At 33.5% G+C, this 15,114-nt stretch overlaps 2 long non-coding RNA genes across 2 annotated transcripts; one reads left to right on the top strand and one right to left on the bottom strand.

Annotated features, from left to right (window-relative positions):
- Positions 1-1,094: 1,094 nt before the first annotated feature.
- LOC118644913 lies at positions 1,095-3,909 on the bottom strand. Its single transcript, XR_004962691.1, has 4 exons — positions 3,229-3,909; positions 2,965-3,015; positions 2,355-2,408; positions 1,095-1,798 (listed from the first exon to the last, which is right to left on the bottom strand). It is a non-coding gene; the product is annotated as an uncharacterized LOC118644913 (long non-coding RNA).
- Positions 3,910-5,718: 1,809 nt separating this feature from the next.
- Positions 5,719-8,462, top strand: LOC118644896. The gene is made up of 3 exons (XR_004962677.1): positions 5,719-6,528; positions 6,742-6,792; positions 7,879-8,462. It is a non-coding gene; the product is annotated as an uncharacterized LOC118644896 (long non-coding RNA).
- Positions 8,463-15,114: the final 6,652 nt, after the last annotated feature.

A 15,114-nucleotide genomic window follows, 5' to 3' on the forward strand; every position in this document is an offset into this window, starting at 1 on the left:
ATATAATTATCTTAAAATAGACTTTTATCATAAATTGTAGAAAAATTTATTATCCAGCGTTAAACAAAATTTAAACTTTTTTGAAAAATATTACAAAATTTATTGAAAAAAAATCAAAATAGTAACCAATCAAATTTTTATTTTATCTTAATATTTTTTACTGAAGTATTAAATTATTAGGATTCAGAATTATTTTGAATATTTTGAATAAATTTCATGCTTATGTTAAATTTATGAAATATTTGGAACAAGTAATATTTACTTAATTCTCGTACGTAAATATCTTTATATATGTACAAAAGTTTATTTTAACTAAATATGACTTATTTCAACCTTGATTTAAACTAAATAATGAGCATATATCATAGTATCAAAATATATTTTTTGTAAAAATAATCGTTTGTAATGACTTAAAGCAAGAAAATTAAAATTAAGTAATCGCATATCTTAGCATAAGAATGATATTTTTCTTCGTATAAACTCGTACATATAATTATACATACTTACATGCAGCAATATATCGATGCCGAGGGATATCGTGTATTGCTATTCGAACGGACTTCAAGCAGAAGCGTTCTGCTCATAAAAGCGTTATGAGCGCGTATGAGTGCTCACATTCTATAGTGGCACGTGAGAATAATACAAACCGGAAATAATCATCAAAATAAGAGAACTGAATAATTGTGTTACATATATTCACCTCACAATACCTTATAAACGCATAAAGCTTGTAACAACTTTATCAATAAATTCATTTAAAAAATTTTAATTATCAAAATTAGAAAAAGAGTTATATATTAGAAATATTAAAATTATTAGATACATTAAAATCGTAATGAATTTTAATGAAATGATGTACGTTACATATACAAGAATATAAAAACGCAATGTGTAAATTGAAAATCGGTAAAAAAAAAAGTCTACTTCATGTATCTCGTATATTATAATCTTTCTATTGCGGTTTTTAAAATAAATGACTTGGAAGCCGTTAAATATTTATTTTAAATAATGTATCATATTAAAAATATGCAAAGTAGAAATATCATACCTTTAGATGATCAAATTTTAATTAAACATTAATTAAGATTATATCTGCTAAGAAATTTGGAACGATTACTCAAGTTAAATTTATCCAGCATCATTAAAATATTATACTGTTATCACGTGACTCCCGCAAATATAATATTTGTGCAGTATATAACATATTGCATATGTATTACAGAATTTTTCTCTTCTTTCTTGTTTTTACATATATTAATTTAACATTAAGGTAAATTCAATATGCGTTACGTACTTACGTATCAATTTCAAATTTATATTAAATAAAAATATATACATACATGCTAAATTCACTTGACAAAAATCAATAAAAGGAACAACTAGTAAATGCATATCCCGAAATTAGATTGCAAATTGCAATTAAATAATAAAACAGAATATCTGCCATTAAAAAAACGCAACAATATTTAACTTACGTTAGTTTTATATATACATTTCTTTGATTGTATAATTATAATAAATTGACGAATAATTATATTTTTAATTAAATGCTGTTTATTTTATATCACACAAAACAACATTATAGATCCCCAAATACATGTGCAATATTTTTATATTCTCAACTTATTCTTTAATGTAACTGGATTTTATATAGATATGCATTTCATATGGAAAACACAATGTAATCGTAGAAATTTCCTATAGATGTTGCAAGTTAGAATAAAAGATAATAAAGATGACTCACAAATATGATGCTCAGCAGTGGGATGTCCTGACACACACAATCACTTTATATAATCTGTAAAATTACAAATATATTCAGGTTACAACGTCGCTCGAAAGAAATGATATTTTGAACAATCGTTACAAATTTTTCCTCTATCTTTTCTTTAGTACAGACATAAAGCTTGTAACTTTATCAATAAATTTATTTTAAACATTTTAATTATCAGAATTAGAAAAGAGTTAATTATCAGAAACATTAAAATTATTAGAAACATGAAAACCTTGATAAATTTTAATAAGATGATATACGTTGCATATACAAGAATATAAAAACGCAATGTATAAATTGAAAATCGGTAAGAAGAAAAAGAATACTTCATATATCTTGTATACTACAATCTTTCTCTTACGATTTTAATTAAATGCTGTTTATTTTATATCACGCAAGACAACATTATAGATCCACAAAACCGTACATTGGCAATATTTTTATATTCTCAACTTATTCTTTAATGTAACTAGATTCTTTAATTATATAGATATGCATTTTATATGGAAAACACAATGGAATCGTAGAAATTTCCTATATATATTGCAAGTTAGAATAAAAGATAATAAAGATGACTCACAAATATGATGCTCAGCAGTGGGATGTCCTGACACACACAATCACTATATATAATCTGTAAAATTACAAATATATTCAGGTTACAACGTCGCTCGAAAGAAATGATATTTTGAACAATCGTTACAAATTTTTCCTCTATCTTTTCTTTAGTACAGAGACATAAAACTTGTAACAACTTTATCAATTATTTTAAACATTTTAATTATCAGAATTAGAAAAAAGTTAATTATCAGAAACATTAAAATTATTAGAAACATTAAAACCTTGATGAATTTTAATAAGATGATATACGTTGCATATACAAGAATATAAAAACGCAATGTATAAATTGAAAATCGATAAGAAGAAAAAGTATACTTCATGTATCTTGTATACTACAATCTTTCACTTACAATTTTAATTAAATGCTGTTTATTTTATATCACGCAAGACAACATTATAGATCCACAAAACCGTACATTTGCAATATTTTTATATTCTCAACTTATTCTTTAATGTAACTGGATTCTTTAATTACATAGATATGCATCTCGTATGGAAAACATAATGTAATCATAGAAATTTCCTATAGATATTGCAAGTTAAAATAAAAGATAATAAAGATAACTCACAAATACGATGCTCAGCAGCGGGGTGTCGTGACACACAATCACTTAAATAATCTGTAAAATTACAAATATATCCAGATTACAACATCGCTCGAAAGAAACGATATTTTAAAGTAAACGATCGTTACGAATTTTTCTCGTCTATCTTTTCTTTAGTACAGACATTTATACGATAGTCAAATAGCCGTGTAACTTTCAAGAGGCGATTAATCGTCCGCAAGTAAACGAGCATCCTTGCGAGCATAAAATGAATAAGAAATTGCTCACCTCACGGTTGCTCGGATGTCACCCGATGCCTCCTAGGGCCTTGTCTTCCTCTCTTATTCGTTGTTTATCCATGTAGCACTCATTCGCGCGGACGACAATCGACTGATTACCGCTGATATCGCTGACCGATCGATGGAATATGACGATCGCGCGGTGTCCAGAGCGGCACTCCCGAGGTTATGTTCGTTCACTCGCGCGAGGACACGTTCATTACGATCATACTGATCATCAAAACACAACACACGACACTCCCGGCTAAATAACACTCCCGATACGTAAATCGTACGCGACGCGCACCGTATAGGCATTGCCTTTCGATGGCCGAATAATGGACTAGTCCGCTCGCGTCGCTCGACAATTTTCCAATAATTTTCGCGCTGTGTATTCGAGCGTTGCAGAGAGACAAAGCCACGATGCTGAGTGCAAGCAGCGCGAATAAATTCGATACGAGCTCGAGAAATACACAGTACGAATACATAACGCTACGATGCATACGCAAAGTGCTAAGTGACAAAGTGGATCGGTCCAACCGACGAGTCGACGAGTCGAGCAGCGAGTCGACGATCGCGCGGCTAATTTCACGCGGCATCGATGCTACCGATGCACCCGCGACGATGATGCTATTGCTTTCGGTCGCACTTTCGTGCATCTTCCGTGTTTTAACCCTTTAAGAGGATTCTAAACTGCCCGGCAAACTTGATCAAGATCGATAACACGTAAACGCGCGCGTTCAACAGACGGAGCGGACGAGCACAGTGCGCGCACAGTGATTCTTTACTGTGATTGGTTTTTGTTTCTAATCCAATCAGAGACAAGAACCAATCATATCAGAGAATGACTAAGTGCTCACTGGTCATCTCTGTCTGCTGAACGCACCCAATGTAGAGTCATTTCTTTATCCTTGTTTATAAAAATATTCTCTTCAAAATATGAGTTATGTTAGTTTATACGTACAAATGAATGGTATCCCACAGTTCGGAATAGATTGAGGAATAAGACTGTATTCGTCAAATTACGATTAAAAGCTATATGTTAAAAGCTACATAACTTGTATTTTAAAGCGAATATTTTTATAAACAAGAATAAACGAATGACTTTATATTGTCGATCTCGATTAGGTTTGCCGGGCAGTTTTATCCCGACTTTTTCTAGGAACAATTTGCATGCAGCTCAGGTTCTGTTAACAATTTATAGATCGTTCGTTATACAGGGTGAAATGTAACCGGAAGCCATCCCGTAATAGAAAGATAGAAAGAATCGAGATGAATATAAAAATCCAATATTGTCTTTGGTTAGATCTTGGTTAGGTCTTGGTTAGGTCTTGGTTAGGTCTTGGTTAGGTCTTGGTTCGGTCCACTAATAATCGAGGTATTAATTTTTCTGGAAATGTATCTTTTATTCTTGAAAGTCATGGTATTTTTTAGTCATTTTATGATATTCTTTTAGTGTAGTACTCAGGAAATTTGACTTCAAAATTTAAATTCTAGCTTTGTGCTATCTCTTTATTTTGACTAGCCAAACCGAGGTTACTACTACTCCTTAAAAATTAGGAATGCTAATTATTCTGTCTTTTTGTTACTAATATCTAATTCTACTTCTCGTACTTCCAACTGTGTGTGTGTGAGTGCTTCGTAATGTATATTAATTGTTAATGGTTCTTATTGTGTTTTATTATTTTATCATTTAAATAACACGATCTATTGATTAATTTAATAAAGAAGAAGATGATATTATATCCTATTTTTTTATACGTAGATGTATTGTTTTTTTATATATTTCATTTAGAATGTCTTCCGAAATTAACCGCTAGTGCTGAACATCTGTAATATACGTAACTTTAATTCTAAATTTTTAATAGATATAAAAAAAAAACACTAACTACACTAACCTACACTACAACTATTAAACTATCTGGCTAATATTATTTATCAAATCGATTGAGTAAAAAGATATTAACTATTTTAAGTGATTTGAATATAATATTATAATTTTTTTCTTACATACACAGTATTATAATTATTTTCATCGAAAATTGAAAACATTTCTTCTACGACAATTTTAAAATTCTATTAGAGATATATAATGAACAATCTAAAAATTATTAACAGAACATGCTGGATGCAAATTGTTCCTAGAAAAAATCGGGATAAATTGCTCGACAAACTTAATCGAGGTCGACAATGTAAAGTAATTCGTTTACCCTTGTTTATAAAAATATTCGCTTCAAAATACAAGTTATGTAGCTTATACGTATGGCTTTTAATCGTAATTTGACGAATACAGTCTTATTCCTCAATCTATTCCGAACTGTGGGATACCATTCATTTATACGTATAAACTAACATAACTCGTATTTTGAAGAGAATATTTTTATAAACAAGGATAAACGAATGACTCTACATTGGGTGCGTTCAGCAGACAGAGATGACCAGTGAGTACTTTGTAATTCTCTGATATGATTGGTTCTTGTCTCTAAGTGCATTAGAACAGAAACCAATCACAGTAAAGAATCATTGTGCGCGCACTGTGCTCGTCCGCTCCGTCTGTTGAACGCGCGCGTTTACGCGTTATCGACCTTGATCAAGTTTGCCGGGCAGTTTAGCATCCTCTTAAAGGGTCAAAACACAAAAGATGCACGAAAGTGCGATCAAAAGCAATAGCATCGTCGTCGCGGATGCATCGGTAGCATCTGTGCCGCGTGAAATTAGCCGCGCGATCGTCAACTCGCTGCTCGACTCGTCGACTCGTCGGTTGGGCCGATCCACTTCGTCACTTAGCACTTTGCGTATGCGTCGTAGCGTTATGTATTCTCCGTACTGTGTGTATTTCTCGAGCTCGTATCGAATTTATTCGCGCTGCTTGCACTCAGCATCGTGCCTTTGTCTCTCTGCAACGCTCGAATACACATTTATCTCGTTTCGAGTGCGAAAATTATTGGAAAATTGTCGAGCGACGCGAGCGGACTAGTCCATTATTCGTCCATCGAAAGGCAATGCCTGTACGGTGCGCGTCGCGTACGATTTACGTATTGGGAGTGTTATTTGGCCGGGAGTGTCGTGTGTTGTGTTTTCATGATCAGTATGATCGTAATGAACGTGTCCTCGCGCGAGTGAACGAACATAACCTCGGGAGTGCCGCTCTGGACACCGCGCGATCGTCATATTCCATCGATCGATCAGCGATATCAGCGGTAATCAGTCGATTGTCGTCCGCGCGAATGAGTGCTACATGGATAAACAACGAATAAGAGAGGAAGACAAGGCCCTAGGAGGCATCGGGTGACAGCCGAGCAACCGTGAGGTGAGCAATTTCTTATTCATTTTATGCTCGCAAGGATGCTCGTTTTCTTGCGGACGATTAATCGCCTCTTGAAAGTTACACGGCTATTTGACTATCGTATAAATGTCTGTACTAAAGAAAAGATAGAGGAGAAAAATTCGTAACGATCGTTTACTTTAAAATATCGTTTCTTTCGAGCGATGTTGTAATCTGGATATATTTGTAATTTTACAGATTATTTAAGTGATTGTGTGTCACGACACCCCGCTGCTGAGCATCGTATTTGTAAGTCATCTTTATTATCTTTTATTTTAACTTGCAATATTTATAGGAAATTTCTATGATTACATTATGTTTTCCATAATGAGATGCATATCTATATAATTAAAGAATCCAGTTACATTAAAGAATAAGTTGAGATATTGCATATAAAATGTTGCAATATGTACGGTTTTGTATTGCAATAAAAATATTGCAAATGTACGGATTTGTGGATTTATAATGTTGTCTTGCGTGATATAAAATAAACAGCATTTAATTAAAATCGTAAGAGAAAAATTGTAGTATACAAGATATATGAAGTATACGTTTTTTTCTTAACGATTTTCAATTTATACATTGCGTTTTTATATTCTTGTATATGCAACGTATATCATCTCATTAAAATTCATAAAGGTTTTAATGTTTCTAATAATTTTTATGTTTCTGATAATTTACTCTTTTCTAATTTTGATAATTAAAATGTTTAAAATAAATTTATTGATAAAGTTGTTACAAGCTTTATGCGTTTATGAAATATTGTGAGGTGAATATGTATAACACAATTATTCAGTTTTTTTTTTTTTTGATGATTACTTTCGGTCTGTATTATTCTCACGCGCCACTATAGAATGTGGGCGCCATAACGCGTTCCTAATACTTTTATGAGCAGAACGCTTCTACTTGAAGTTCGTTCGATTGACAATACATTTCTTGACATCGACATATTGCTGCATGTTACATGAGGAATTCTTTGAAGATTCTTACAGATTTGAGTGTTGTGTAGTAGTGTGTTATGTTGGAATCACTTAAAATATCTTTTTACTGAATCGATTTGATAAATAATATTGTTAATAATATATGTATATACTACAGCATAGAAATACAAATGTTTTCAAGTTATTCGATTAATACAAGATGATATTTTTTTATCATTGTATAGTTGAAACAAAGAAATCTTCAAGTGTTTGGGGGGACAAGTCACATCTGGGGGGTCACATCTTGAGACAAATTTTATTTGACAATCTCAATTGAATTGCAATTGAAGTATTATATTACAAATACTGAGATTCATTTATTAAATCGTATCGCACATTTCAAAACCGATTTCAGCTGACTTCTTCAATACGAGCGCAATTATATAAATACGAGCCTGAACGTGGCGTTCGAAGGCCGAAGTAACCAAATGAGCGGCTGGCATGGCTTTTGACAGAACAGAATCGGAAAGGGAGCCGTTCCGTACGCCAAAACACCCGTTTCCGTCAGCAGCAACTTTCATTCCGCAAGCTGATTTCTGCGGTCCCGCGAAAAACGAGCAAGGAAATTTCGGCGATTTCATTTCATACGAACGCAAGGATGGTCACGCTTGCTTTCGGCGCCGAGGTACGTGCGCGGGGTCGCGTCGCGTCCGCATCGGTTGGTAGGTAGGTAGACACAGTCAAGTCGGGTGGAGAACGGTGGGAGGACAGCGTCGTCGACGCGTGCACCACGTAGGATGATAGCCAAAAGCGGCGGCGGTTGGCAGGACAGGGGAACGTGTCACGCGATCCGTGAGTAATTCGCACGAGCCGAGGCCCACCCGCCTGCCTGCCTGTTTAACAGAGTGTTATAATCTATTTACGTTAACATTACCAACGTTTAACGTGGTTGCTCTGCATCCCCGGGGTCAGAGAAAGGGGTTGGTTGCGGCGGAGGTGGCGGCGGCGGCAGCGACAGCGGCGATGGAGGTGGAGGAGAGACGGAGGTGGAAGGTTGCTGGTCGGAGAAGGGTATGATTCTCTCTTTCTCTCTCTCTCTCTCTTTCTCTCTCTCTCTCTTTCCTCCCCTTTTTGCCTCTGCATCAGACAGCACTCAAGAATTGTCGCAGGCACGTTAGGGCTTTTGGAAACAAGCGTTAATTCGTGTGGTCGCTCGCACACGCATTAACCGCGGCTCTCTGCATATTCTCTGTGTGTCTTTCTCAATATCCCTCTCTCGCTTTCTCTTGCACGAGGTTTTGTATCTGTTCTATAGATTTCTATGCATTTCAGATCCAAAATGATGAGCTTTACGAAACTTAACAATTATATATACTGAACAGATTGGAGATCTGAAATGTGAAGGGTCGATCTGATCAGTGCGACTTTTACAAGGAATGATAGCTGAGGGAGAGAGGCTCTTGAGAAGATTAAGATACGCGATGTGTCGAAAAGGAAAGAACTGTTCAACAAGCTACCAATCGTGACCCCCCTCCCCGAGAGACGTGCGAGCGATTAAGGAGTCGAGGACGAAAAATAGAAATTATGCGATATTAACAGCGCGATTACGCAGCATCCGTGGAAGTTCAAGTGGCAAGCATTGTACGTGTCTACCGTCAGCCAACAGTTCGTTCATGAACGGATTACGGACACTCGAGCCGGCGGCCGGGAGGAGTACAATCCCCTGGCCCGGCACAAGAGCAAGGGAACACGTACGTTCCGTTTGAACGAGCCTGTAGGCAAAGAGGACTCCGAGCGTGTACATCCACGCTCGGCGTATGCACGACAATACGGGCTAAATGCCCGGCTCCCAACCAAACCGCCAACTAACTGTACGAAACGTCCTGAAACTTTAGACGCGATTATCTGGAGGTTACGTCGTAACAATTATGAGGCTGCCACTCCGCGAAATCAGGAGACGGCTAACTTGTTTGCGCGCGCCCACCTATCGTCTTTGTGTCACAGATAATTTTCGTGGACGCGGGCTAATGGACGAGCGCGGTACAACGGGACGAACTGTAACCCTCGCCGTACCACCTGCGGAGTGCGTTGTCCTATCCACACGTATATTCCCCATTTGTTCCGACAAACGATAATGACGATCGTCCCGATGACGTCCGCGAGGAGGTAAAGAGCGTAGTTGGTTACGATTTCACTTAATTGCAGATTTTACGATTAACAGTTACGTAAAATCCGCAAATCTGATTGATTAGTTTTCTTTAAAATGTTATGTATCGCAACCCAAAGCATTCTAAAAATATTTAAAAGTATCACATGTTATTCTGTTATTACGTATTTATGTTATTGAGTATTTGTGTAAATTGTAAGCACAATTCTCTTGTTAATTTAAAAACTATTTTTGTTTTTGTTTCTATGTAAAATTGCACTTTGCAGTACTGATTTGCAAATTTAATAGACATAGCATTGCGAATTAAATTTTTTTACATATATTAAAAAGAGTTTAATAAATATTTTAGTAAGTATTTATTTTGATCTACATATTTGTTCAAATATTATTTAAAATTAAAAAAATAGATTATTTTATTTTCGCAGCTATTATAAAGAAAATTATTTGTTGTTATGTCCCTTGTAACTAAATTCAGGACTAAAGTTTAAGCATTTTTTATAAATAAATTTTTTAAAATTTTATAATTTAATTTTTTTGTTTTTGATGGAAAAGAAAAAATAATGCTTGTGACATGTAGAAAAACGTAAGCAATCAAAAGTGAATCAGCCAATTATAATCAAAACCGTAAAATAGTAACATAATCAACGTGTGTGAAGTTAGCATCTCAAAGTTTAGCATCTTATAAAAATACTGCAGAATTACTTGCATCCAGCATAGTTCTACAGTTCTTGATAGGTTTCAACAATAGTTCCGTTGAATTACCTATTTTAATTAAATTTTTATAAATGAGATGCTAACTTCCAAAATCACATAATAGCATCTCACCGTATTTTGAATGTACGACCACAGAGAAGACTAAATCTATAGAGTTCTATCGTTTAAAGACGTCTTGTCAATAGTTCTGATAATTAAATTAATTAAAAAAATTTTTTTGTTACAAAATATACGTATATATGCTATTACTATCAAAGACATTTCTTAGATATTTGGGTAATAGAAATCTAAATTTCCGTCCAACAAAGTTAAATAATAACATAACAGAAATATAAATTTATTATATTAACCGTATCATTATGTACTCTTTATTCTTTAGATTATATATATATCTTAAAAAAGTATTTAATGATTATATACTAATTCTGAAGTAAAAATCACTAAAGGATAGTGAATGCTTACTAATTAACATGCTACATTTTCAGTGGTATATTTATAGCTGTATTAATTAGTAAGTATTTACTGTCTTTTAGTAATTTTTACTTCAAAATAAATGTATAATTATTAAAAAAATAATATATTTATTTACTTATTGTACCTAAAAGTTAGTGAAATTTAGAAACTGCAGACTTACTACCAGTATCAGAAAATATTTTATTGATACATTCAGAATTTGAAATTTTTTATCAATTACTGAATACTTTGTTGAAGAAATAAGGGATATAAAATTTGAATTGTTTGATTTTAATATAAATTTAATTAAAAGATTTTATTTTTAATCTATATTTTTAATAAGGTAATATTAAGTGTTTGGTTTATAATATGTTTTAACTCATAATGTTGATTTTTATTCAAACGTATATCAGTAAATTAGAAAATAATAGTCACATTCCTGTACTTCTATTTATCCATATCGTTTACATGTAATATTTCGTTTAAATACGTGCTTTGTTGAATCACGATAAGTGGCAAGTTTTAGTTAATTGTCGGGATTATTTCAGTCTCAATTAGAATTGAGTATTATTTATAAAAAGTAATACAAACATTGATTATAATAATCATTACAAATGTGCAAATATGTTTATATAAGAAATTCGACATTATTATTACTTAATTCCTAAATGATTAATGGATGCATTAGAATCTAATCATTAAAAATTTATGGGATAATTTATTAATAACGTTCAAATTTTCACGCTGTTACGTTTTAATATTAAGTTTTGACTTCTGTAAATCAGAACTACATCCGTTTTAATCGAAGATGTACAAGAATAAAATATTTTCTGTTCTGAAAAGAATATCTACATATTTTTGCTTTTATCTCGAGATTATTGATATTGTGTTACTTTTCTTTTGTGCGGGTGTGAATATGGTCTAGTCTTCTTTTAAGAAGTTGACAGAAAGTTATACGCTGTAATACGAAATCTGAAGAGTAATGAGACTTTTGAAATAGTACAACATGATCTATATGTCCTAATAAGAAGCATGCAGTTTTTAAACATTGATAACTTTCAACTGGTATTGTAAAAACGAAACATTTAATTACCGATAATTTTGTGAGTTTACGTTTCATCCCCATCGTATGGTTACCGCGCCCGGCGAAGATGGGCACGGTAAAAGCGAAAGAAGCGACGCATCGTCGCGATGATAAAAATCCCTGCTCGACTGTAAAATTTTACGATCTCGAGAAATAAAGATAGTATCGTGAAGCTCCGAAAAGCGGGACCCCCGTTATCGGTACGTACAACGGGTTAAAGAGAACGGGGGGGGGGGGATGTCGAGCCTTTAATATTTACCCGTTTACGAATTTTTTCCAGCTTTCTAGGAGGGGGAAAGAGAGAAAGCGCCGGGGAGGAACGTCCGAGAACGATAAGCGTGGGCACGAAGAAGGGCGTTGGCGGCTTCGACAAATAAAATCTGAACAACCTGCTGCTTCGTTGTTTATCGAAGGATACCCGCGGCATTAACGGTGAAGAGACTGGGCAAGGGGCAGAGAAGCGGAGGGAAGATTACGGGCGCAAGACTAAATACGCCGCGATAACGCAACGACTCCCTGATGATGTTAGCGATCTTCCCTCCTGCATTTTTTTTTTCATTTTTTATGAGTAACTCTTTCCTCGTTGATAGATTTATGCTGCGGCCTTGTTTCAGACGGAATCGTGTATTTAAGCTTTAGGTCTCTGACGAGAGAATATTTATAGTAGTTCTTATGGATATCCTGTAGCACACAATTTCATTTTGTTACACATTTGTACGGTGATACACGCACCGAAGAAATTGTACTCTTAGTTTAAGAATTTTTTCTTTACTTTATATAATATCGTCTTATAAAATAGACATCTCATAAGGATTTTTTTAACTTTCGAAAGAATTCTTACAAATGATAAATTAATAGTAGACTTTTTCAATTTTTATAAAAATATATAAGATAAGATTTTGTAGAAATAGAATTTACTTTAGGAGTGACAAAAGTAAAAGAAAATATGACTTTAAAATTCTTAATTTTTTAGGAACTGTATTGTTTTTCCTTAATCATGAAAATTAAACAAACTAATAAAAACAAAGAAATGAAAATCGTAAATACTTTAAATGTAAATCTTGTCTAATTTGATTAAATTAATTCTTCGAGCCAATTTTTTATTCCGTTTTATTCATTATTTAAATATTACAATGTTAAGGTGTTATACATAAAACATTACTTTGCACTGGCTACGTTAAATTGTAACGATATAATTGTTACAAACGCCAAATAAAACATGTTCTACTTAAAATGTCCAGAAGTTTGTTAAAAAGAATGTATTCTTATTGGTGAAAATAATTACCATTTTTGTTATTTTAAATTTTAATTCTTATTAAAAAATGCATTTTTATTCGTCTACGTTTACATTATATATCATTTTAAAACGCAAAATTTATTCTGCTGATTTATACTAATGGTTTGTTTTTATTTTATTCTTGTTTTAGACTGTCAAATTAAAGATTAAAAAGAAAGCGATTTTTATTCGAAGTCTTGTCCTCGTTATAAAATTTTTGAAATTGAATTGAATGTTTAATAGTTTCTTGGTTTAATAGTTTCTAGCCAAAGATTTAGTTGATATTACGAGCAATTTCCGTTATGCTTTACGTCTCACTTTTTCATGTCAAATTCATACAATAAGATCGAATTTTTGACGTACTCTGCGACATTTTAATATTTGTACAAACTAACATACATCATATTTACGAATATCACTCACTACTTTATACGATTTTATACCTATGAGAAACGCCAGTAGTAAATAATTAAAGTTATAACAATTGCGCCGGTGCGTCATGCCTTGAGCTTTTCTTTTACACGACGAAAGTTTACAACTGAAATTTCGGAATTCACAGTTCCGCAGTATATCCGCGGTGAAATAAGATTAGACGTGGTGGCGAGGAAAAGTCGAGGCCGCAAGAAGCCGGCAGCCAAGATTCGCCGCAGCGCGATGTAATATAAACGTCGTAAAATAGGGACCAGGTGAATCGTATAATTCGGCGGGGGACCGACTTCAGAGTAATTCTCGCCGTGTACACCAACGGTTCCTCCTCGGCGCGTTGCCCCGTATACATTACCACGAGTCACCACGTACGACGACCGCATTGCCACACGTGCTGCTTATATCGCTCCCGAATATAAAGGGGGAGACCGGAAAGGACCAACTTGACGCTATATAGAAAGAGAGCGCAGTCACATCCGATTTCTACTCCGCCTTGTGTGTCGCCCTATTGTTTTTATCCTCGAGACACGACTATCACGAGAAAAAGAAACTATTTTTCAAATATGTTAGCTACAAGTTTTGAGATTATGAATCCTTGCTACCGAAATAGTGAATCGTTTATGCTTCTTGTATACATCCCTTACGACGTGTAGTTCAGTCTATAAAAAGCACTTTGTCATTTAAAATAATTTGAGAAATTAATAAATTTACTTATACTAAAAGTAAACTTACATGTACTAAAAAATACTTTGAAAATACTAAAAATAAACATATATTAATTAAAACTAAATAAGAGAATAACGGTCAATAGATACGAATCAATTAAAAACAGGGTTGAAGAAGTTTGACTATATTTATTTTCAGTTAGATAAAAAATTGAGAGTAAATAATTGATATAAATTAATTAACATAGATATAGACTACGTGTGCTAAATCTTCTTTGGAGTAAACAAGGAATGAGTTCTAAGAAATAAATTAAGTATAGGAAATACAAGATCTAAAAGAAATCATAACTAAAATCAGGAAATATCAATGTTATTGTGTAAAATAAATATGTATAAGCTATAAGGTTGGAAGCAGTTATGACAAATTTTTATATATAAATATAAAAATATATTCACGAATCATTTAATCAGTGTCTTGCCTTATTTGGTTATGCACATATTGAAAGCATGATTTATTAATTACTAATACAAGACACGAGATAAAAAATAAAGAACACCAAACGTAGAGATCCATTTATTTTAATGTTGAAAGAAGAATTCCATCTCTTTTTCTCTTTCATGGCTACGGAGTAAATTTCATCTCTTTACAAGCAGTAATCCACTAGCGCGAAGTAGTACAACTTTATGAAAGAAAATAGTCGACGTTGGAAGGTTCCTCGCTTTCAAGGTTCTTCAGAAAAATTTATGTTCTTAAAGCCCTCGAAATAAACATCTAGTAGTCGAGTACCGTTTGCTGCGAACCAAAAACCCATTGACCGCGTTTGTATACGTTAACGTCACGACCTATGGTGCTATTACATTTAGTC

This window comes from Monomorium pharaonis, chromosome 3, assembly GCF_013373865.1.
Source record: "Monomorium pharaonis isolate MP-MQ-018 chromosome 3, ASM1337386v2, whole genome shotgun sequence".
NCBI classification, from domain to species: Eukaryota; Metazoa; Arthropoda; class Insecta; order Hymenoptera; family Formicidae; genus Monomorium; species Monomorium pharaonis.